Here is a 25,917-nt window from a genome sequence, read left to right as displayed (position 1 = left end):
CGTTCAACATCACTTGTGCCTATATGGCCATTCCCAAAATTTTGAAACCACTTATAAACTGTTCTAATCGAAGGTGCAGAGTCACCTTGATGTTTATCAAACTTAGTATCTTAGTATCCTGAGGCGTTTTGCCTTTCATAAAGTAGTGTTTAATCACCACACGAAATTCTTTTTCGTCCATTTTTTGACAATCACACGACTGCCTTGATTCACACGAATGCCATACACAAAGAAATAGACAAATATGACTGAAAGTTGGTATGCCGCCCGCATCTCGTGGTCGTGCGGTAACGTTATCGCTTCCCACGCCCGGGTTCCCGGGTACGATTCCCGGCGGAGTCAGGGATTTTCTCTGCCTCGTGATGGCTGGGTGCTGTGTGATGTCCTTAGGTTAGTTAGGTTTAAGTAGTTCTAAGTTCTAGGGGACTGATGACCATAGATGTTAAGTCCCATAGTGCTCAGAGCCATTTTTGAACTTGGTGTGTGTTCTTTCCAAAGATGCTACTAACTAACCAGACCTCGATACCACCCGGTGGTGCCATCTCTCTGACTTTTCATAGACTTTTTAAACGCCCCTCGTATTTAAGTCTCTCAGTTCCTGTTGATGAGGCACGCCTAAGAGTCGCTACACGAATAAACGCGGCCTCTGCGACCATATAACGAGGCGAGCGTTCATCCGCTCGAGACATCTGTCGTCTGACGTACCCTTCCTCGTGCACTGATCTCTTTCACTAAAGGACCAAGTCTGCGTGTCCTCACTTCTCACAAAACCGTCCCGACACGGATGATTTTTAACCTCCGCTACTTGATGCATGTACTCGGGAATCCATAATATAAGGGGCGATCAAAAAATTTCCATTCTGAGGCCATACTGTCCATAACAGTGTAAGTAGGCTATCTAGGTTTTTATATTGGTAACTCCACGTAGCGCTCTGCATGAAAAATCACTGGCTGTGCTAGTGTGCATTGTTGTCTGCCATTGTAGTGTTGGGCAGCTGGATGTGAACAGCGCGTAGCGTTGCGCAGTTGGAGTCGAGCCGCCAGCAGTTGTGGTTGTGAGGAGAGAAATGGCGGAGTTTTGAAATTTGTAAGACTGGATGTCATGAACTGCTCTATATATTATGACTTTTGTACACTATTCAGGTAAATACATTGTTTGTTCTCTATCAAAATCTTTCATTTGCTAATTATGCCTGTCAGTAGTTAGTGCCTTCTGTAGTTTGAATCTTTTATTTAGCTGGCAGTAGTGGCGCTCGCTGTATTGCAGTAGTTCGAGTAACGAAGATTGTTGGTGAGGTAACTAATTTGCGAAAGGTATAGGTTAATGTTAGTCAGGACCATTCTTTTGTAGGCATTACTGGAAGTCAGATTGCGTTGCGCCAAAAATATTGTGTGTCAGTTTAACCACAGTCATGTATAATTTTTCGAAGGGGACGTTTCATATGTCGACCCTTAGCCAAGGATACCTCACTGGAATCTTCCGATTTTTTCTTGTAGTTTGTGTAATTAGTGTAGCTTTTGTTCATTGCTAATGCGTAATCATCGAGAGAATTTCCTCTGTAGTTGTAGTTTTCATTCTTGTACAGTAAAACAGTTGTGGCATGCATGTAGATTTGCACCAAGTATTTCGCAGCTGCGCTTGCAATTAACGAGATATTATTTTCAGTGCAATGTTAATGTGTTTTCTTATTTTGCTCTTCAAATTGTGTTTTTCTGTGTTGTCATGTGGAATATTGTGACAGTAATGGCGTGTGAAAAACGTAATACTAGGCTCCAAAGTAAACTGAGAAATGACAGTTAAGACGAAAGCAGTGCGTTAGCGCCACCATGTAATGAATTAACTAATGTGCAAAGTAGTAATTTGCTAATTGTGCATAGGGAAACGAAGCGGGCTGCAAATAATGGTGTAGGCAGTGAAACAATTAGTGAATAGGGAAGCATTATCGATCGATCAGTCGGCAACAGCTTGCCTCAGGAATCCAAAATGGTAGGACACAATCATGCAAATACTGTAGATTCAGGTTTTGTGTCCTCGCCGTTTTCTCAAATAAGTCGAGACACATTTTCTGCTTTTCAAAATGCGAATATTGCCGGTTCAAATGCATTGCCCAATAGCACTGAGGAACACGTTCAGACACCAGCGCATTGTTATTAAAATTAATGCAACAAATGGAACAAAAGCTTCAAAAGTTAGACACAATGGAACAAAATCTTCAAACGTTAGACTCAGTGGAACATACGCTTGAACAAACATGTCAAGATTTAACTACTGAGTTACATAAAATCGAATCGAAATGTCAAAAAGTCTGTAATGGCGTAAAAACACAAATTTGTGAGCATTTCCATCCTATTTTTTCGCGTCATGGAAATACATTACAGAATCACGAATCAGCCATAAAAGAACTGCAAACTATTGTTCATGAAATTCATGAGACGTAGCAAGTTGCAAGTTGCAGCTACCGATTCGGTTACGCAACTGGCAAAAACTCAAGGAAACTTAAAGGACACTGTAGATACGATTTCAACACATATGGACACTCTGAAATTTGGATCAGGAAAACACATTGAGAAAATACGTACACTATCGGAGAAAGTAGCCGAACTTTCGGATCAGTTCACTAACTTATCTGCAAAGGTAGATGATAATCTGAATGACACAGAAGAGTAGGAACAAATCAGGAAATTCAAACAAAATCAGAATCAAATTAATACGCAACACAAAAGAGAAATCCGGGAAGTACAAGATCAGTTGGCACAAGTAATGCAAGAATTACATATTTCAGAGGACACTCGCCCTCCAACACGGAAAGAGGGACTTAGAAATACGGAAAAGCCACAAAATAATAACACAGGACACTTCGGAAATTATAAAAGAAATTGGCAAGGTGCACCGAATTTTGAGATGGAACCGCCGACACGACGTAACAATGACCGATATGCTACTCGCCGACACGATGATTTTGACTATAAGCTGTTCATTGCTACAGGTAAATTCAACACATTTAAGAATTCTGACAACGACATTCATCCACAAGCATGGCTTCATCAATTCTCTCATTGTTTTCCTCCCAACTGGTCATTAGAGCACAGGTTAGAATTTATGTGTGGCTACTTGGAGAACGAACCTGCTGTAAGAATGCGATCGGTCATTCACGATTGTCACAGTGAAGGAGAATTTTATCATGCCTTCCTCTCAGCGTCTTGGTCTCAAGCTACACAAGATCGAGTAAAACATAGCATCATAATGATGAAACGTTTCGAACAATCTGAATTTTCCAGTCTTGTCAAATATTTTGAAGACATGTTGCATAAGAATCAGTATCTTTCAAACCCATACAGCCCCTCAGAACTCATCCGCATTTGCTTAATCAAATTAGCTGAACATTTACGACATATTATTTTGGCAGGACGTTGCAATGACGACTTTGAAGCTTTTCAGGGACTCTTACAAGAATTAGGAATTGACACTGATAATCGCGGAACGCGAAAACTGGAACACAACAATAACAATTCCGCGATGAAAGAAATAATAACTGGACACGACAAGGCTATTCTTACAACGTAAATCATGACCAAAACAGACACCATCCGTATGATAACCGTCGGCAGACTAATAGTTACAGAGAAAGATCGCTTTTCCATAGTAATGAATGTGACAGAGACAACCATAGAAACAGACAAATGGGAACCAAAGTAATTATTATCAAGGGAGGAAAAATAACTTCAGATGCAACGGTCCACCACGCAGTTACGATTCCGGGAGAAATTCTCCACCACATGACCGACAAACTATAAACTATGTAAATTACCGACATAACGACAGGCCTGAATTCCATCAGAACTGGCGAGCTTCAAACAGGTCAGGGCCTTCTCGTCAAGGTGAATTTGTAGAAGTTAGGTCCCCTAATCCCAATAACGACGCGCGACAACAAAGAAACAGACAATGACTCGCAGCGCAGGCAGCCACGTGCGCCGGCTGGCTCAGAGAAAAATAACGTTAAGACGCTAACCTTGAGAACAATTTTAGCATTCTTTAGCGACCTATACCACATTGCTTTGAAGTTGAAAGTCTGTGAACTATGAAGGGTAAAAGATTGCACCAAATTTCACATGTAAAACCGTTTATTGAAAGATAATCTGTTTTATAACTTAGTCTTTGCCATAAAATTTTTCACTTCACGTTATTAGTATGCTTTGTCAGACTTAGAAACTGTTAACATGCAACAATGTTTTGAAGTTCAAAATCCAGTCTAGAACCTAGGGAACATATTTAGACAGTATTTACGAGTGCATTGTTATAGTGAACAGACGACACAGTGTTATTGTGTGTGTACATTAGTGCTTGGTAGTTGCACGATTACGTAACGACTATAAGGCTCACATACTTAGAACATGTACCAGTACTGCTAATGAGATTTTAATGCAACATTTTGGTTTACTTGAAAATACAGTCTGGATTTAAAGTACTTTCTGTGAGATACCAGATGACACAGTGGTTAGTTTATGTGACAGCTACACGATTTTATCACGACGCTACTAATGAGTGACAATTTACAATGTTGCTTTTGCGGTTTATCTATTTTATATCTGCACAGTTTTTATGAATTCTTCTGGAAAGTAAAACATGTTTTAGTAGTATCTTTTGTGGTATAGCTACAATGAGACAGCCTTTTCCGTAGCACAACAATACGTTACAGCACAGTACTTTCTTCATCAGAGCAATAAGCGTAATAAGTAAGATATCTATATGCGGAGCATTTCACTTTTGTTTATCATGAGGTAAGTACATTGACTTCTGCAGAACTTAGTTTTCGGAGGACGATAACTACGACACTTCCACAAAGATTGTCTTACAACAAGACGCACAGTTTTGCGCTACAGTACACGTATTTGAGCTATTAATTTTGTACTTAAAACATTTATTTTTAAAGATTTTTGAAGTACAATGATACAAAGGTTTTCCCTGATACATTTCATTCCATTGTTGTAATCTGTAACACCTGAGGGTATAATTACACATGCTCAGGGGGGTATACGATTCCTTTGTGTACCATGTGTTTGGCAAGCACAAGGAGCCCTACCTAATATGGTATTTGCTTATACAACTTTTCACATTGGTACCATATTTCTCTAACACATAAATTACACAGCTATCTGATCATCTAACTGGGAGAGACAAACATTTATTTTACTACATCAGTGACAGATGTGTATGTAATTACACAGTTGGATAACTTCACACTTATGAAACTTTATTTTGTCTGTACTTTGTGAACTGTTCATATTTTTCGGAACCTTTGTGATACTATGAGAGCTTTGAATGATGTATTTGGTATGAGATCATGATTTTTAAAGTACGTTTGAGGTAGATGACAGTATTGAAATGAGCAGAGAATTTTTTTAGGTTTTGAAATTATTGGAGGAAGCTACGACGATTTTGAGAATTGGCTGAGGCTTTATGATGTTATGATGACGATGTGTATTACGCTGTTGCGGTATGTTTATGATCAATAAGCTCATGCTACCGTATATGAGGAATTTGATTATGCTACGTATTTCTTATGATGAAATATTGAAGAAGTGTCGACGAATATGTATATGTATAATAAGGTAAGGAATAATGAGTAGTGGTTAGGGACTCTGATTTGTGGAAAAGGATGATGGAAACCAAGAATCGTACTTTCAGAATTATGAAATGTATGTATATGCGTAAATGTATCACAACGCCGATGAAAATTTTTTGGACACTCTTATATTTATAGGATTTTGTTTCTACACATTTGTAACGCAAATTCTCGACCTGTGAAATTTCTTATATGAGACTGTCACTATAGTGCAAAGTGGTGTCGTAAATATTTTGGTGAGAAAGTTAAGTGACCACCTTCACGTAATGTGTCGTGGGCACCCAGCTGCGAGACAGTCGCCTGGAAAAAAGCCATTAGTGTGTGCCTTTCAGAGGCACAGGTGAAAAAAAAGAAGGCCATTATCCTCGCTATTGACATTTCTTTGTAGAATGCGTCGCAAATACGACACGCTCAAACATGAAAACATATGATCACACTGTGGAGCTCTTAATTTATGATATTTACTAAAATGCCTAATGAAATGATGAGGAACATTTTACGGCTATTGGCTTGCTAGTTGAGAGAAATGCCATATGGTTTGCTTTACGTGTTTATTTACTCATTTTGTTTAACATCTAGTTTCTAGTTACCCTGCAGCATTGGTTAAAATAAAATTTTATAGATGTACTAACATAAATAATTTATGCCTACAGACACAGTAAAGAATAACTTTGTGATATACTTCCAAAAAAATGAAGGAGCACAAAAAGACATTTCCCTTCACGGGAACTGCATACATAATTTTCTTTTCAAGTAGTTGGTAATTTATTTCATAGAATAAGTTTTTGTGGTGCACCACTTTAATTATATAGACTTTATGATGTGAAAATACATTTCCCTTATATGCATTGTTGTCTTTAGTGTAATATTTTTTCTGCTTGAGCTATGTCATGTTTAGATATAAGTTATTTTATTTGCTGCTGCTGTTTGCCAGGCATAGTGCTACTAAATTTCACTTTGTATTATTCTGTTAAGCTAGTTTTACTACTGATTTATTTTTCTAGTTGCTGCACATTGGTTCATATTAGTTGTAATGTTGCATTGCTTGGTAATTTAGATTTACTGTAGCTTGCTTTGCCAATTGCCAATTTTTTTCTCATTGCTGTTTGTGTTAATTGTTTTGCGCTGCTGCATTACGTCATCCCTTAGTTTAGCATCTGAGCTCAGTAGATTTAAGTTAGCTTAAGAGGTAGTAGACTATATAAGAGAATGAGTTGCGATGCACTGGAAGAAATGCATTGAGAAGTTATAAGAAAAAAGTACAGAAAGCAGGTATAGGTAAGATTTTCTTGGAAATAAATGATGAGGTAAGATAATGGAAAATAAATAATGAGGTAAGAAATATGTGAACATATAAATACAAAAAGCATGCTTGGATGGGATTTTTCTGATGGAAACAAATGTTGAAATAAGACAAAATATCTATGGAATGAAGTTTTGGGTTGGACTGCAGTACCAAATGTTACACTGAAAACAAACCCTGTACTTTCCTTTTGTGTTATCCCACTATGTATTTGTGTATTCTTGTGTATTTGTGTTTTTCCTTTCTTTGTGTGTTTAGCTTATACGATTTATGTTGAACAATTTTTCTAGTACTAAGGTACATTCACTATGATGAGGAATACTGTTATCCTCAAATATAATTTGCATTAATATTATGTTATTTTCTTTGTAAAGGTGTTTATAGACACTATTAATTCTGTTCTGTTTTAATGCTCATGTGTGAAATTAATATTTCGAAAACTATTCTCATTATTTTATATATGTACTTATGTCATAATTCTTGTAACACTGATGTACATGTTTATTCCTTTTCTTTTGTTAAGCCCGTATTACTACAAATGTTATCTGTATAATTATGTTTTAATGGTGTATTTTGTACCTTTGTTATTGTATTCTTATGTTATATAATTGTATAGACACCAGTTCTTCGAATTAAGTATCATTTCACTGCACACGTTTCTTTTGGTCATAATATATGTATAGTATGTGAGAAGTTGGGACTGTTAGTGCTTGTACGTGTGTTAATAATTCAGCAAGGAACTGTTTAACAGCATTGCTGGTCCAAAGGACATTTCAAAAAAAAATTGTAGTGCACAAGTGGGGGTTCATGGACTTGCTATATTCTTCGCAAGACTCTTCGATGGTAATTGTGCACCTGCACAGTCGCAACAGATGGCTGCTGGCTGTCTCTACAAGGACTACAGTGGGTCTGCATCTCTGGTGGCCCACCAATACCATTATTTCTACAAGGACTGCAGTGGGTCTGCTCTGTGATGACCTACCTACCAATATTCTTCAAAACTTCGACTGACTCCGCTGTTGGTTTGCTCTGTTGTGGCCCATTATGGACTGTGAAAAAATTTTAGCTTTTGACTAACATTGTATCGATAAGTGTGTGCATTTAATTTCTTTGTTATTGTAATTATGAATTTTTTTTTCAAATCTGTATTGGTCACTACCCAAAACAATTTGTAATTTTTTTTGTGGGGAGCATGGGGGCTATGTAAGTAGGCTGTCTAGGTTTTTATATTGGTAACGCCACGCAGCGCTCTGTATGAAAAATCACTGGCTGTGCTGTGCAGTCTGTGGCTAGTTTGCATTGTTGTCTGCCATTGTAGTGTTGGGCAGCTGGATGTTAACAGCGCGTAGCGTTGCGCAGTTGGAGGCGAGCCGCCAGCAGTGGTAGATGTGAGGAGAGAAATGGTGGAGTTTTGAAATTTGTAAGACTGGATGTCATGAACTGCTCTATATATTATGACTTTTGAACACTATTAAGGTAAATACATTGTTTGTTCTCTATCACAATCTTTCATTTACTAACTATCCCTATCAGTAGTTACTGCCTTCAGTAGTTTGAATCTTTTATTTAGCTGGCAGTAGTGGCGCTCGATGTATTGCAGTAGTTCGAGTAACGAAGATTTTTGGTAAGGTAAGTGATTTGCGAAAGATATAGATTAATGTTAGTCAGGGCCATTCTTTTGTAGAGATTACTGGAAGTCAGATTGCGTTGCGCCAAAAATATTGTGTGTCAGTTTAGGCACAGTCATGTACAATTTTTCTAAGGGGACGTTTCAATCGGTATTTCAATCAGCCAAATTCACCGATAGCATTGAGACAATCATCCAACCGGCGCAACGGGTTGAAGACACCCATTTGTTAAAACATCGTATCCTGCTACGTTACTACTAGCAGCACACTCTCCTCTGACAGGAACAGTCGACGTTTCAAGGGCTTTTATAAGAGACCGAAGGCGTGATAATCGCATGGGGTGTCTTCCACTAGAGTTAGCGAAGCTTCTGCGTTGCCACATATGCGACATGATGACATGGGTTATCATTAAGTAGCAGCACGGAATTTGGTGCACCATCCCACAACAATGGTTTTCGACAGACGTGCTGCCCAATACACATTCGTCATTCTCCGATGGAAGTCTACAGGCGTTTGTCCTACGGAAGGCAAGAAAAAAATAGCTGCACGTGGGTCCTGTTTGGTTGCATCCGATAATAACGTCATAGTTCACGCTTCCGCATTTGCTTCATGCACGTCGGATAGACAGGAGTGCCATGTAGGTAAGAGACTAATGATCTGTACTGTATATGGTCAGCGAAGGGGTGGGGGGAGGGGATGGTTGTTACATATGCCTCGTGACGACAGTATGCAGGAGGTCGAGCGGTCAGGACTTGAGAGTGGACATCCGGGGCTGCCGTTAAATGACAACAGGAAATTAGGTACAATAAAGAGAATATATTTCAGCGTATGGCATACAAGGGGCGCGCCTAGGGTCGGAAGTTACCAGGTTTAGGCCAGTCCAGGTGATCGAACATTTAATGGAAATGGGCAACGTAAGGGGAAGCGGTTCATGTTAACTTATGTTGGTGGCCTTCCAAAAAAACGTCTGTTCTGCTCGAGGTCTGGATTAGAAGAGAGAGAGAGGAACTGTGTTCCTCACCGCAGAACACTCCAGCGTCCACACACGTGGCATGTATCCCACGCACGCTATTGGCAACTTTTGTCACGCAGGCACAGCGTAAGTTGCTCTAGGAGTAAAATTGTAAGGATTTGACTGGGCCTTTGAAATAATTTTTTAAACCAATTCCCTAAAATATTCCTTGACTGGCTGCCATCTTGAGAGATTTCTTGCCGTCTGTCCTTATATACCCGCATCAGAGTCGTGCTACAATGCACACACGCTGCAGCAACATCCTCAAACGGAAGCTTCCCGATTGTCCCTTATATAACTATTGATATTTTATTCCGGTAGGAGAATATGTATCCGACCAGCGGAAATATGCTCCTATTGGAGCACAAAAACGCGAATATTTTCCTCTTTATTTAAAAGACTGATTGAAAAGTGAGGCACCAGCTGCCTCATTCTATGTTCCTCAGCACCTTGAAAAATTTTCCCAAAAATTTTGGCATGCTATCATATTCGCACGTTTTCAACATGCAACTCACAACTCCCAAAAGCTCTTTCACACCCATTATTCCATCGCTATAAGTGGCTCATGCCCATCCACACCCAGTTTCCCTTTCTCACTCACTCAGCCCAACTCATTGTCATTCTCTCGTTTTGTCTCATCATTGTCTCCTGTGTCACAGCCACAGCCCCTTCGCTCTGTCCTACTACAGTCTCCTCTCACTGTCGCTCTTGTCTCTTGCCATTTCTTGCTGCTAATATCTCATTTCTTCCATGATACTGCTGCTGTCTCTTATCACTGTTGCAGTCTCTGTCCTCATTTTTATTATTGTCATAGACTCTGAATCTCATTATTAGCGACTCTCACCCACTTCCAGTTTCTCCTTCTCGTTGTTCCTCACCCTTCCCCCTTTACACTGTCTCCTTCACCCTTTGTCTAGCACTCTTCTGTCGCTATCCACTGCCACTGTATCCCTATCCTTCTCTCATACTACCACTGTCTCCTTCACCTTTGTATAACACAACCCCAGTCTATAATTTTTTCTGTCATCCTGTGTTTACTACTTTTTCGTCTCTTTGGCATTGCCACTGTCTTCTTCTCTCTCAGCATAAAAAGCGCGAATACGTTCGAATGCCAAAATTATTGGGAAAATCTTTAAATGTGCTGAGAAAAGTACATTGGGGCAGTTGGTATACCCCTTTTCAGTCAGAGACTTTTAAATAAAGAAGAACAGATTAGCATTTTATGAAACCTAAAAGGATAATATTTTCGCTGATTCCCTTCTCTTCTCTGCTGCAGCATACAAGTACCTCATAAAGAAAAAAATGTATTGGTTAGTAAAATGTAGCTAGTTTATTGATGTGATATTAAAATAACACATAACGATTTTACATCTCAGACCGGGTTTTATGTGTAAAACAATTTTGCATGTGCTTCAGTACTACAATATGAGGTTCCCAGGTGATAACGGAGTCATTTTACAGCATATTTCTCCGTGCTTCCACAGTTTTTAAAACTATTTTTTCGCCTCACCCTGATTTTACGTGTACAAGTAGGGCAATTTTCAAACACTGTATTTCGGAAACAGATAAACATATCAAGAAAATTTTCAAGGTGGTTCCAGATCTGGATCTTATGAATACATCGTAAAAATTACAACCATTTTCTACACATAGTGGTCTCGATTACGGAGAAAGATTTTTGAAAAAGGGAAGATGGTTCTTCTCGAAAAATGCCTAGATAACAAACTTTTAAAATTTGGTCAATTTTCTGTAGTTACCAGTTACTTACGTTCCACCTCGTACAGAATTTTACGTGTAGAAGTCGTGTCAATTCGAACCTTGCACCTTGCCAACAGATAAAGACATTAAGAATATTTTCAAGCTTATACGATATCGGGATATTAGGAATATATCATAAAAATCTCAGTCATTTGCTGTGCATAGCCGTCTTGGAATCATTGGCTAGGTTTGGGTCTCCTGGTGATGGCGAAAATATACTAAGAACTAATTTTTGTGGGGTTCTCCGAAGGCCCATGAACTAATGGTGCCTTCATACGCTCCATCAATCCACCGTAGACCGCATCAAATGCAAAAAGAACCAACTGATTTGCTACGTTTGCCTATGCAGGAGGAAGCGTTTAATTTTCATACTTTGACCCTGTACTGTAAGACAATGACAATAAGACGATCCTTCTGTTGGGTATAAAAATGGTCCCTAGCCCTGAAGGACTGCAACAGATGTTGATGTGGCTGCTGCGAGCTAAAAGTAAAGTCGCCAAAGGGCAGGATCAGCCGCCTAGTTGGAAAGATTTTCCCTGTCGTTCACGCTCTCACGAACTTCCCTTCGGGAAGTATGAGAACTGTTTGTGTAAGTGTTACTGTTAAGTGTCAGTGATTCTGATGTGTGTGTGTGTGTGTGTGTGTGTGTGTGTGTGTGTGTGTGTGTGTGTGTGTGTGTGTGTGTGTGTGTGTGGTATCATGTTGGTGTTGGAGATGTTGAGAGAAGTGAGTGTGTAAAATCTGGGACCGGCACAAAGCCCACTCTTCTAGAAGAGAGCCAAGCGGGCTGCCGCGCTGAAAGTCTCCGTCCGACGTGATCATCTACATCGTCATAAATGTCATCGTCATAAATGTCACATGCTCTCACACATTGCGGAGAGTACTAGAATTTACTCCGGAACAACAATGGCGCAAAGACCGGCGATCAGGGGCTTAACGCCACACTCTTCCTATCCTCTGGGCCGTAAAGCGGTTGCAGATTACATTGCTAAGCGGCGTAGCAGATTAAACTGTCGTGACAGAACGCATGGGACAGCGGTATGCACATATACATATGGCGGTAGTATCGCGTACAAAAGGTGTAAAAGGGCAGTGCCTTACAAAACTGTTATTTGTACTCAGGTGATTCTTGTGAAAAGGTTTCCAACAGGATTACGGCCGCACGACGGGAATTCAGTTTTTGAACGCGGAATAGGCATAAGGAGCTAAACACATGGGACATTCCATTTCGGAAATCGTTAGGGAATTCAGTATTCCGGGTTCCATAGTATCAACCGTATGCCGAGAATACCAAATTTCAGGCGTTACATGTCACCACGAACAACATAGAGGCCAACGGCCTTCACTTCAAGACAGAGAGCAGCGGCATTTGTGTACAGTTGTCAGTGTAACAGACAAGCAACACTGCATGAAATAACCGCAGAAATCAATGTGGGACGTACGACGAACATATCCATTTGCACCGTGTGGCGAAATTTAGCGTTAATAGGCTATGGCAGCAGACGACAGACGCGAGTGCCCCTGCTATGAGCACGACATCGCCTTCAAGGCCTCTCTTGGGCTCGTTACCACATCGGCTGGACCTTAGACTACTGGAAAACGGTGACCTGGTCAGATGAGTGACGATTTCAGCTGATAAGAGCTGATGGTAGGGTTCGAGTGTGGTGCAGATACCACTAAACCAGGTTGTCAACAAGGCACAGTTGTCTGGAAATGTTTATATTCGGCAACTTGGGGACCATTTGCAGCCATTCGTGAACTTCATATTCCCAAACAACGACAGAATTTTTATAGATGACAATACGCTAAATCACTGGACCGTAATTGTTGGCAATTGGACTTAAGAGCGTTGTGGAAAACTGGAGCTAATGATTTGGCCACGCGGATCGAACAGTTATGGGATTCAATCAAAGGTAAGTTTGTGAACAAAATCCTGCACCGAGAACTCTTTCTGAGTTATGGACGGCTATAAGCGTGGCATGGCATGGTATATAGATGTAGATCTAGATGGCTCAGTATTTCTGCAGGTGACTTCCAACGACTTGTTAAGTCCATGCCACATCAAGTTGCACTTGGTCGGGCAAAAGGAGGTCCGAATCGATATTAGGAGATATCCCATGGCTTTTGTTGCTTTAGTGTATATACATGTGCTACTAATTCCACCTACATTGAAAATAGTAAACTATCTCGATTTAAGATACTGCAAACAACCTAAATAGCAGTCACTTCATCAGATTAAATTAGAAGAAATTATAGTGCCCGAAGTCAGTCACGTTGGTTCGATTCGATGCCTGGGCGAGTCAGAGCCATTGTGCTGACAGAGATGATAGTTCTGTGGACTAAATTTCGCACTCTGTAAATCAATAATGCATTTTTGCTACACTACTGCATACACTAAACACGTAAAATTTCGTTATTTGCAATTTAAATGGCCGGTAGTGAACATAATGCTTGATTGTCTACCAGATGACAAAAGTTACAGCTGAAGCAAACCAATCTGCGAGTGGGAATGAAACGTTTCACCTGTTAAAACTCCTTAACATTAACGCCTACGTTCTCATCGGCGCGCGACAAAATCTGTTCTAGGGAAATAGCCTATTAATATCCTTCGACGTGTTTGCTAACTATCATGTTAGACGCAGCTATAAACATATGAATGAACCAGCTCATCGACCTGTAGGTCATTACTGATGGAATTATATTGTAGTGCTGAACGCTCGGTATTTTCCGCTACTGCTTGTTTTAAGTAAAACGATGTTGCAAGCATCATACCATGATCCTGTGATCCGGTAATTTATTTGTTAGGTACCACACTACGGATTAAAAAGTCTGTGGTTCCATCTAGTGCCATTCGCATGATTTTTATCTGACAACTTGTTGGATCCCGGGTCAGCCCAAGGACTTTTCCCTGTCACTTATAATTTCTTTCAGTCTCAAAATGTTTGTCATTGCGAAGATTATCGTGTTACAGTGTTGGTTGGAGTGGACATTTAACGTAAGACCAGAACTTCCTAGGATTTTCTATCAAGTCGGTACATAGAATTTTACTTTCGAATTCACTGAACGCTTCACGCATAGCCCTCCTTACGCTAACTTTGACATTGTTTAGGTTCTGTTTGTCTGAGAGGTTTTAGCTGGGTTTAAACTTGGAGTGAAGCTCTCTTTGCTTCCGCAGGAGTTTCCTGACTTTGTTGTTGAACCACGGTGGGTTTTTCCCGTCCCTCACAATTTTACTCGGCCCATACCTGTCTAAAACGCATTTTACAATTGCCTTAAACTTTTTCCATAAATACTCAACATTGTCAGTGTCGGAACAGAAATTTTCGTTTTGATCTGTTAGGTAGTCTGAAATCTGCCTTCTATTACTCTTGCTAAACAGATAAACCTTCCTCCCTTTTTATATTCCTATTAACTTCCATATCAGGGGTGCTGCAACGGCCTTATGATCAAAAACACGCCACCACCGGTTGCATGCAATCTATCCTTTCTAAACACCGTCTGTGCCTTTGTAAAAAATTTCTGCTGAAAATATCTCTGGCTTCAGCCAGCTTTCTGTACCTATAACGATTTCAGCTTCGGATCTTTCTATCAGCGCTTGAAGTTCCGGTAGTTTACCAATGCAGCTTCGAGAGTTTACAATTACAATACCGATTGCTGCTTGGTCCCCGCATGTCCTGACTTTGCCCTGCATCCTTTGAGGCTGTTGCCCTTTCTGTTTTTTTGGTGTTTTAGCTACTATACTATTATTGATGAATGTCTGGTTAGTATGTGAACATCTATAATCGTTATTTCAGAGGCAAATATGCTTGTCTTTAATCTGTAAAAGCAGATAAGACATGGTAGAAGTTGTGCACTAAAAGTTCTCTTGTGCTGAAACTTTAAAAGCCGTATGCTTTACCATCACATTCTTAAGGAACATCAGATATTTATGAAAGTACTTCACAAGAAAGGCCATTAGTACCAATAAATTCTGAACTCTTTCGAAGTTAGGGCATTTTAAAGAATTTTAAATAATTATCAATACCACGTAGCATGAAAGCAGCATTCTCAAGTCTATAGCAGAGTTCTTCCCAAACCTTGATAAGTGTATCTTCAGTGATTGTAGCAACAGCTGCTTCAATCCGGTTTCTTAATTCAGGGAGGTCTGCTGGTAGTGGAGGCGCGTAAACACAACCCTTGATGAAGCCCCAAAGGAAAAAAAATCGCATGGCGTTAGGTCGGGTGAACGTGGAGGCCATGCAAAGCAATCTCTGTCATTGGGCCCCTTGCGGCCTGTCCAGCGTTTGGGTGCAGCGAAGTTCAACCAGTCGCGTACTTCGCTATGCCAGAGAGGTGGCGCAGCATTTTGCAGGTGCCAAACACAACTGTTTGAGTTGCTCTTTCATTTGACATATCATTTATAACTGTTAGTTTAATGTAACAAATATTATAAAGCGTTAAAACCCCAATATTCTTGTACAAACACCCTGTCTTTTGTTATTTTATTTACTTACTTTATTTAAGATCCAAACGCTGGTGGTAAGAAAAAAACAACTAAATTTAATAAAAACACAAGTACAGCTGCGGAAATTCTATTTCCGAAACAAATACTCTTCTGTAACCTGCACATTCTTCGAAATAGTAGATTTATTGTAACATCTGTCACGAAGCAAACGACCTTGTATACTACCTGATGAAAAGTATCCGGACACTATAATATAATGCGGAACTGACCACTCAATGTCACGAGAGGCAGACTCGCCAGTATAAAGTGTGGCGGTGCCTTAGTAGAGAAGCAGTGACAGCAGAATCGGTTGGTCTGGAGAGCTCAGTGATTTCGAACGTGGACCAGTCTTTGAATGTCACCTGAGAAATAAATTCACCAGGGACATTTCAACCCTTCTAAAGTTGCCCAGATCGACTGTTGGTGGTGTTATTGTAAAGTGAACCTCATTGAAAGGGTCCCCAGAGGAGCCCAAGGGTCATAAAGGTGAACGGTAGGCATAGCCAACATTAATGTCCAGTATTAGTGGCCGAATATTTTTGATCAGATACTATGCCCACAGCACTTTTTTAACAGCGTAATCATCTATGACCAGCTCCAGCCATTTTAATTTAATCATTTCTGTGGAGAATAATTGAGGCGCTCGGAGCTAGATAATGGTAAGCCACGCTCTGCGTAAAACGGAGATTTTTTTTTTTTTCTTTTTTTTTTTTTTTCGCACCTCCTAGAGGACAGCCATCCACTGTCGGAGGAGTATTTGAAGAAACCAAGAGATTGCAACACACGCTCTGTTGTTTTGCATTGCCCAAGACAAAGCACCCTTTTTTATTTATTTTTTTTTTTACTGTGGTAATTCACAGTCAAGATGGCGACTCAGAGGAAACATACAGCTGTTCGGATGAGAAAAGGCATTGTGGAACCGATAGGAAAGCAGATGGTTGTGAGAGTAAATCTTTGTTCCTCGAGTGTGTTGCAGATGTGGTTTATCAGCCAGATACATGTGATATCTCATCATCTTCAGAGGTAAGCATCACAAACTGTGATTATGTGGCATACCATATAATATCATGTAGCAAAGTAGCTTATCATGACAGTGCAAAACATTCTTAATACTAATCATTACTGGAATCATGAACTATTGGACACTTTCTAAAATATTTGTATGGAAGCCATTAACCGTAGACGACTGTCATACTTCCGATGGACATCACTAAGTTCTCTCTATAGGGGTTATTGTGGCTTGTCATTATATAGCTGTTACATTTCTCTATTCTTCTAAAGGATATTGTGACCTGTTGCTATACAGCGGTTAAATTGCAGTATTTTTCAGTGTACATGCGTAGGTTCATGCTAGTAGGAATTTTTGCATTCTTTTTGTCTTGCTTAAGGAGGGAGACGTCACACCTGTAGTTAGAGAGAGGTGTCCATCTCCCCTGCTAAGGATGGAGGGTGATGATGGCGACACAGGAGTCGAGTAACAGCGCTAAACGTAAACGCCGGCGTAATATAGTAAGTACTAAAACATAGCTATTAAACAGAATCAAAGAATATCAGATAACTGATATAATTCTGCTTAAATAGGACCAATTATTGATATCGTTATTTTGGAGAGCCAGCAGATAATAATATTATATTAACATTCTTTTAAGCAACACTAATTTTTCATAAACGAGTTGTAACATCGACATCATTTTTATTTTTAAGGGTCAATAGTATAAGAGTGACGCAACTAACAGAAAAGTATCTGCCAGAGAAATGAGGCCTCCATGTGATTGCCGTTGGCAATTGCATGACGAAGATAGGAGAAGCAGCTTCCGCAAATTTCGATGGCTTCAGTGACTTAGAGAGTTTTGAGGCACAAAGTAACTATATCTTTTCATGTATCTCAACGGCACCTCCAAAACGCTCTTACCCGAGAAACAGGAAAAAGGAGCAGTCTTCTCGAAAGATGACTGCTACGTACTATGTTAAGATTAGAAGCGAAGTCACTAGTGTCTGTAAGAAGGCATTTCTCTCCGTTCATGGATTACACATATCAAGAGGAACACTGGAAAACATCGTATAGCAATATAGTAGTGTTAAAGAGTTTGTGAAGAAACATCAAAAAGGGGGGGGGGGAGGGGGACCACAAAAATCACCGGAAATATCCACCTGAAGTGATGCTCGCGGGCATATACCAAGCGTACCCACTTAGAAAAGACACAACAGCAGGCAAAAGAGTCCCAGAAAAGTTTACTTTGACTGCGAGATGACAGTCCGCGATTATTATCTACACTCCTGAGAGGAAAAGATAATTTACTTTGTTACAGAAGATAAGTACAGACAGATTTTCTGCACAGAATTCAACATAGGCTTCACGGTACCAGTTTCTGATAAGCTTGATACTGAAATTAAATCTTACAACCTACCCGATGAGCAACAAAAAGTCGATGGCCTGCAGAAGAAAAAATAACTACGTCACCAGAAAGCAGAGGCAACGCAGCCTTCTATGACAGCGGGTGTAACCAGACCCAAAACTGATTCCAGTATCGTGGTCATCTCAGTTCACTTGCAGCAGGCCCTCCTTCTCCCAAAACCTACTATTGATCCAGCTTTTTGCAGGTGACAGCTATGGATGCACAACGAGAGTATACATGATAGTGGACACAGGCACCGGATACATGTATGTGTGGACTGAGAATGTCTAAAAACGCGATAGTGATGAGATATGTAGTTGTATATTTAAATTTCTCCAGACAAACAGCTTCCAAAATAATATCATGTTCAGATAACAGTGCCGGACGAAATGAGAACGGGACGGTTATGTGCATGTAGTTGTCATCAGTCTATGTTGGCAAATTCAAAGAGATTGAACACAGATTTTTGATACCTGGTCACACACGACTCCCATCAGATAGAGATTTTGCATCCATTCAGAAATACCAAAAGCGCCTTGCGAAACAAGTTTTCTCGCCTACTGAGTGGGTTGATGTGAAGAAAAGAAGAGAAGAGAAGAAATTGCTGTGATAACTATGAATCAAGATGGTTTCCTAGAGTTCAGCGAGGTGTCTTCTCAGCATATAACAAAAATAAATACAGTAACAGATGGACATCGTATAAACCTGCCAGAAGCTATAATGTTCAAATTTTTGGCTGCAAATCCTGATCGGTTTTCCTGACGCATACTGTTAACAGAGACTTTCGTGAGACTGATGTGAAGAAGTGTGCCCGTCAATACAGACTTCTTGGATTACGACATTAACATCAAAATATCCCCATATAGCATGAGAACCTGTCTGACATCATGGACATACTTCCCTATATATTTGCGGTGCATCACAGATATTATTAATCGGTAACTCACTACCAAGTCGCCGGTCGGGGTGACCGAGCGGTTCTAGGCGCTACAGTCTGGAATCGCGCGACCGCTACGGTCGTAGATTCGAATCGTGTCACGGGCATGGATGTGTGTGATCTCCTTAGGTTAGTTAGGTTTAGGTAGTTCTAAGTTCTAGGGGACTGATGACCTCAGAAGTTAAGTCCCATAGTGCTCAGAGCCATTTGAACCATTTGAACTACCAAGACACGCAGCAGGTTAATGAACCAGAATTAATTGATGGCTGTGTCTTATATTACTCTGAGAATGACGAGAACTGTGATCAGGGAAGCCAAATGTTGACACTAAAACTTTGCCGATATACAATGACAAGCCACAAATTATATGTATTCCCTATACTTAACATTGCTTTTCGCTAAGTGCAGTACTTAAAAATGTTTTTTTTTCCCTATGAGACGGATACCTTAATGTACGTAGTATCTTATAATACAATAAAATGTCTCTTATGTCCATTACCTGATTTATGGAATTTTGTAAACTTTCAAATGTATCTCCCGTAAAATTTAGTTAACATGGCTTGTCGTTATCTAGCCCAAAGTGCCTCAATTGTGAAACGACATTTTTGTTTGTAGCTCTGTGTCTAATGTGTCAGATATCGACTACCTGCTGCCACAATGCATAAAATACAGTTTCTCTCACACTGTGTAGCTCACACAGCCAAATGGTGATGTAAATTAATTTAAATTACTTTTTAAGTGAGAGGAGGCTTTTTGGTCTTAACTAAACTGATAAACCAACTGATAATGGAAAGGAGTGCATACTAACCCAACAGTGTGCTAATAGCATATGAGAAGCTGGAGTAGACCAGTATGGATTGCCCATCCCACAGCAAGAATAATCTAAACGGCCTGCAGCTGGTGGAAAATTGTAAAATCTCTGATCTGGTAATTAAACCGATAGTTTTAAACATCTAACGCAATAGAAAATGTAGGTATCTAACGGTCTATTAAGCAAATTCCAAATCTTGTATCAATCTCGAGATATGCAGACAAAGAAACTGAAAATCGTATAGTGCTCAAGGAGGTAAATTGAGATTCTGATCTTTTAATTGCTAAAATTAAGTGTAAAATTCCCCAAAGCTCACTGCAAACCTGGAATTATACGGTATGGTAAAGTCTGATAAAGCTTTAAGTTAGCAAAAACTTTAAGGTGAGCTTGAATCAGAACAAGAAGTAAGGAACAAAATAATGGAATTTGTATTGTTTGGTAGTGCGAAAAAAATGGAAATCAGCGAACGAATTTGACAGAGAGGAGGCGGAGACACTATTGAGTGTCTGCAGACAGAGACAGGGCAGTTGAAGAACGTAACATAGTGTGGGTGGATTTATACTCCCAGAAAGCACGCGAAAATATAAAGAACTTCCAAGAAGCATGGAGATATACTCCTAAAACAAACAGAAATCTCAGAGGAAAGTAGATGATACGCCAAACCCTAATAGAATTTGAAAATTAATAGTACCCAAGACTTTTTAAAATCACTCCAGATTAATTTCAGTAAATATGATCCCAAAAAAAGCAACAAAAAGAGAAACATGAAAACAGTCAGATGCTGACCAACTAGACTACTTTGAAGAAGTCTTGAATTGTGAAACACAATCTGAGATATTTGCCTGTAGTACGACAGCGCCAAATCCAGGTGCAAAACCGCCAACTGTGTATGACGCTAGGAACATCACACATACCTTCATGAATGGTGAAATTCTTGGTAAAAATTGCATCATCAAAGAACTGTGGAAATATGGTAAGGGGAAGAGCAGCTTCGTAGTAGGTGGACAGCGTGTCTAATACACCCTCTTCACAAACGAACCAGCTATATATGCTTTTTTAACTACCCACTAAAATATTATTTTCATATTTAGAAGAGAAGATAATGAATCTTAAACTGTTTCTGACTGATGGGAGAAAGGTGACAAGTGAGAGAAACCTTTTATTAATGATTCTGAAAAATCTGTTACATGTGTTCTGTGAAGAGCGTCTAAGGTGCCGCCCAACTTCGCTTTCCTTGGCGTGCACAGCCCAGCGTTGTTTTCTCAAAAAAAAAAAAAAAAAAAAAAAACAACCTGTGGCTTAGTCTGGTATCATGGAAAAGAAAGAAAAGACAAAACGTACGTTAAAATGTGTACTGGAATTCAATATGTCATAATCTCATTCTCTCCCCCGTCTATGTCCATCTCCTACACTTCCCCCTTCTCTCTGTCCATCACCTCTTACCATTTTTCTCTGTTCATCTTCTCCTAGCCTCCTCTCTCAATCTGCTCCAGCTCCCCCTCTCTCTCCCTGTCCATCACCCCCTCGCATTTATCTCTGTCCGTCTTCTCCCTCTCTCTATCCCCACCTGCTCCCATCTTCCTTTCTATCTCTTCATTTCCACTTTCTGTGCCTATTTCCTCCCACCCTTCTGTCCTCCCCCCCCCCCCCCCCCCCAGTCTCTGACCTGCAGCCTTGTTTATTGTCACTGCACATTCAGAATCTGTATTAGTATTCTAATCATATTGTACTACTTTGCTATTTGCTTCCAACGTTTCACCATTATGTTTTTTATATATATTTATATGCCAAAAGTATATAGCCTATGAGTGTCCAAACGTTTATTACAGTAATGTGCAAAAAACTGAATTAAATCAGTCGAACACATATTGAGATTTCTGGTAACAGTGCTTCATTTCTATATATTACATATATATTTATGTATTACACATGTTAAAAATATACAGGTCGATATGGACGTTAGTTAGAGTATCGTGTGAAAATGTGAAGTAAATCAGTCAACAACCGTTGGAGATATGTAATAAAATGTCTCCCCTCTATATATTTCATATTTATATATGTATTATATGTATTTAAAGTTTTCTATACAAAAACACGCGCGTTTTGGAAGCCAACGTTGTGTCAAAATTTCAAATGAATCAGTGAACAACTTCCGGAATTTGAGATTTTGAAGAAATGAACTTTTACATTTTTATACAGATTTTCCCTATAATTATTACTCACATATTTATGTATAACATTTGGCGCTCCAGTGAATATATAAAAAGTATGCTGTGTCAAAATTTCGGAGGTAAAAGATTCTAAACAAACGAATATTCACATTATTATTTATGTAAATATACTATGCTGTAAATCAATGATGGATGGTTTATTTTTCAAATTAATTGAGCTGAAAGAGTACTCAATTTATTTGCTAGATATTTAGGTTACTTTACAGCTTTTGAATGACGTGCTGAGTTACGTTTATTTCTTGGATTAACTTTTGGTGTCCAGTTGTTTTGTTACCGACGTCCGTAGCAGCATAACATTTTTAATCTAGCTAGCTGTAAAACCCAGGGTTCCTGTTTTAATTTTTTATAATGAGAACCTAATTTCTCCAGGATATTTTTAATTAGGACTCATACTGCGGTTGTTCACCCTAGTGATATTATTAGAACTACATTATTAGAGACCTTCATTGTTTGGGATTGGGGACGACGTTAAATAACGTTTAAATAAGTTCAACCTTAATTTGAAGTACTGGAGCTGTCACGTAGGGAACTACAGACGAATATCGCTAAAATGAGTGATCTCTCAAAAGCACTGCTGGACAAACTGGAAAGGTAAGTAATCCACAAACTGGTAAATACCTGGGAGATCCAAGAAAGAGCAGATCATGTGTGGCACAGGCCTAGAAAATGAAACTGATAATCAGAAATAAGAAACAGCATTTCGTACACACATTCGTGAACTTCAAGGATATTTGTTAATCAGCAGTTGACGAACGATGCTCAAAATTTCTGAAAGGATGAAACTCTTCAAAAAATCTAGTGAGATGACCATGACGTTTGAGGCCAACTTCGGAGGAACAGTAACAGCCATTCATGATTGTAACTTTCATCAGATATGGAGACGAACTTTCTCTACTCCCGATGCCCTTTACCCGTTGTAATCATTCTACAAAATATCGTCTTTATGTGGGAGAATGAATAGACTGATTTCGAAAATTTTCTTCGTGTGACAGAAAACTTTCTCCTCACATAACGTGTGCTTTAATCTGATTTTGTCTATTATAAAGGGTCTTTCTGAAAGCCTGCGATTATACAAACAATGGGTTTGTTTATACATAATATTTCTGCTACCCGTCACGACTTATCATGAAAAGAAAATCTCCACAAAAATAATTACTACCTCGGATACTGACAATTTCCTTCATACTACTCAATCTTACCTTTAACAACCTGTAACTATTCCTTGAACTGGTAAAAAATCTTTCAATGCTTCTAATTCATCAACACCATCACTATGTGCAAAACTGACTTTCCGTTTGGACAACACAAAAAGTAATCTCGATAATCTGTATATCACATGAGAACTAGTACTAAATCTGGTCCAGATATTTCTTTAAGTGAACAAAGTAAAGTTTAGTGTTGTAGCGGTATATTCTGTGCGATGTGGATATTGTTTACTGCCGAAATCCACGTCGTTGTTCGGACGTGCATTTCTGTCGCATATTGGTACGTATGTGTCCCGATCGAAATTCAGTGAAATGCCGCTTGTTTTTATTTATATTTGTTCCGAACGAGATCAAACATTCACGAAATTGGTTAATTTTTCATTTTAACATTTTTTTTAACCGCTTGGTTCAAATTCTGTTACTGTCACGAAATGCGTGTAATCGAAGTTTCCAGTTTGTCAGTATCGGAATGTACTTTGCAACCACTATGAGATATTCTGAATAAAATTACTTTCAACTTATTTACATGAGGATAATAGGGGAAAATTCCTTGTACTTATCGAAAGAATAGTAGAAGTCCAGTGTACAAAAACACTGAAAAATAGTTAACTCCCAGCTTGGGTAGGCATCGTTCGCCAATCGATATAGCCACAAAAGCATAATGGATCACCTACCTGCATCTGGCCCTAGTAAACTGCATGGAATTCAGATTGTCTCTTCTTTACCTAATTACTTTGTATAGTAGCTCTCAGATTGTTCACTGGCTCGTGTGTAAAAACGCTTTTGTATAAGAAAATGATCCCGTAAGTTGACTGTTTGAAGGTGTAATCGTAACTGTAAGCTTCCTGTATCCACAGAACTTCTTAGGTATGCCGTCAGGGCTGTTCACTGTTTCGACTGCAACTAAAACTGAGTTTTCGCGAAAAGTCAGCTATTGTTGTTTTGGAGCCTACAGGGTTCGTGATTGTGACATTCAGTTCTGAACTGATTTTCGAAGCTGTCGTCCTCTTGTTATTTGTCATAATTCTCTTCAATGCTCTTCCCTCACGATCACTTAATACGGATATTCGTGCGCGTTGTGACGTAGCTGATATTGTTTCACTGCTTTCCCTCTATCCGGTATAAATCTTCGATATGGTGTTCTTGAAAGACCAAACCTTTCTGCTGTCTTTGTTACGAAACACGTACCATACGAGCACTAACAGTTTGCCCAGGTTCGAATTCACTTAGCTTCGGCTCACAATTACGCAGAACACAGTTACGACCACGACTGACAGTTGCTACATATTGAGGACATTGCACAGATGCCGTTCGTGTTCAAATGCAACTGCGCGAGGTTCACGCACGGTCAAGCCGGATTTCTCGAGGTGCTTCCGTATTTTTGTCCAACCCCTCTACGTGATCCAGTGGCTACATTTGTAACATCATGAAGCTGTATGCGAATGATTCTGTTGCAAATAGAGAAGTCGCAACGGTGGATCATATCCCTATATACAGGCGGTGGACAAAAATATGGAAATACCACAAACACAAGACATTGCCATGCCTAATATGATGTCGGAAAACCATTGTCGTTCAAAACAGCTCCCAGTTGTCTCACAGTACGTAAATACAAATCCTGTGAGTCTTACATCATTCTTCCGGCAGTTGACTGTCAACATCAACAAATATAAAGTATTTCCCATGAACAGGCGGAAACACCCATTACTGTAGAATTCCACGATTCCAGAACAATCATTAGAAGGAGTTACATCCATTAAACACCTCGGAGACATCCTTACCGAGCGATTTAAAGTGGTACGACCATTTTAATGTTCACAGGAGAGGCAGATACCAGACTGAAATTCATTACAATAACGCACAGGAGGAGAGGGCCACCCACGAAGGAGGTAGCTTGCAAAACTCTCGTTCGCCAGTTATTGAATATTGCTCGTCATTCAGGAAAGCACTAACAAGTTTGATTGCTAGAGGAAGTAGGGAAGATCCAAATAAGGTCAGCTCATTTCATCACAGGTCCGTCGAGTAAAAGCATACCGTAGACGCTCATCCATCCCAGTGGCAGACGTTACAAGACAAACGGTGAGGTTTCCAGATAAAGTTCCCTCAGCAAATTTATCTACATGAACCAACCAACGTACTGCTCCCTCTTATGATTGTCTCGCGAAAAGACCATGAAGCTAAAAGTAGGGAGATAAAATCTCTCACTGATGCCTTTCAACAATCGTTTTCCTCACACATGTGTGGAGTATTAAAAGAAACGGGAGTAAGTGACAGTGGTACTCAATGTGTTCTCCATCACACACCAGAAGGTTACCTGTAAAGTATAGATACGAATCTAGAACAGATCAATGCGAAGTGAAGACAGTGATCTGAACTGAAGCTTTTTACGCAGCAGAAAGGTTTACTCACGAGGTTAAGACTTGTAGAACGAAATATTCCTAGGGGCATACAGGGACTAGAAGTATAAGAGACAGCACATAGAGAAGACAAGAGAAACAGAACAGTAAATCAAGGAGAGAATGGATCCGG

The sequence above is a fragment of the Schistocerca gregaria genome, chromosome 3, assembly GCF_023897955.1.
Source record: "Schistocerca gregaria isolate iqSchGreg1 chromosome 3, iqSchGreg1.2, whole genome shotgun sequence".
NCBI classification, from domain to species: Eukaryota; Metazoa; Arthropoda; class Insecta; order Orthoptera; family Acrididae; genus Schistocerca; species Schistocerca gregaria.
The sequence above is the reverse complement of the archived record's forward strand: the minus strand, read 5'-3'. Positions refer to the sequence as shown.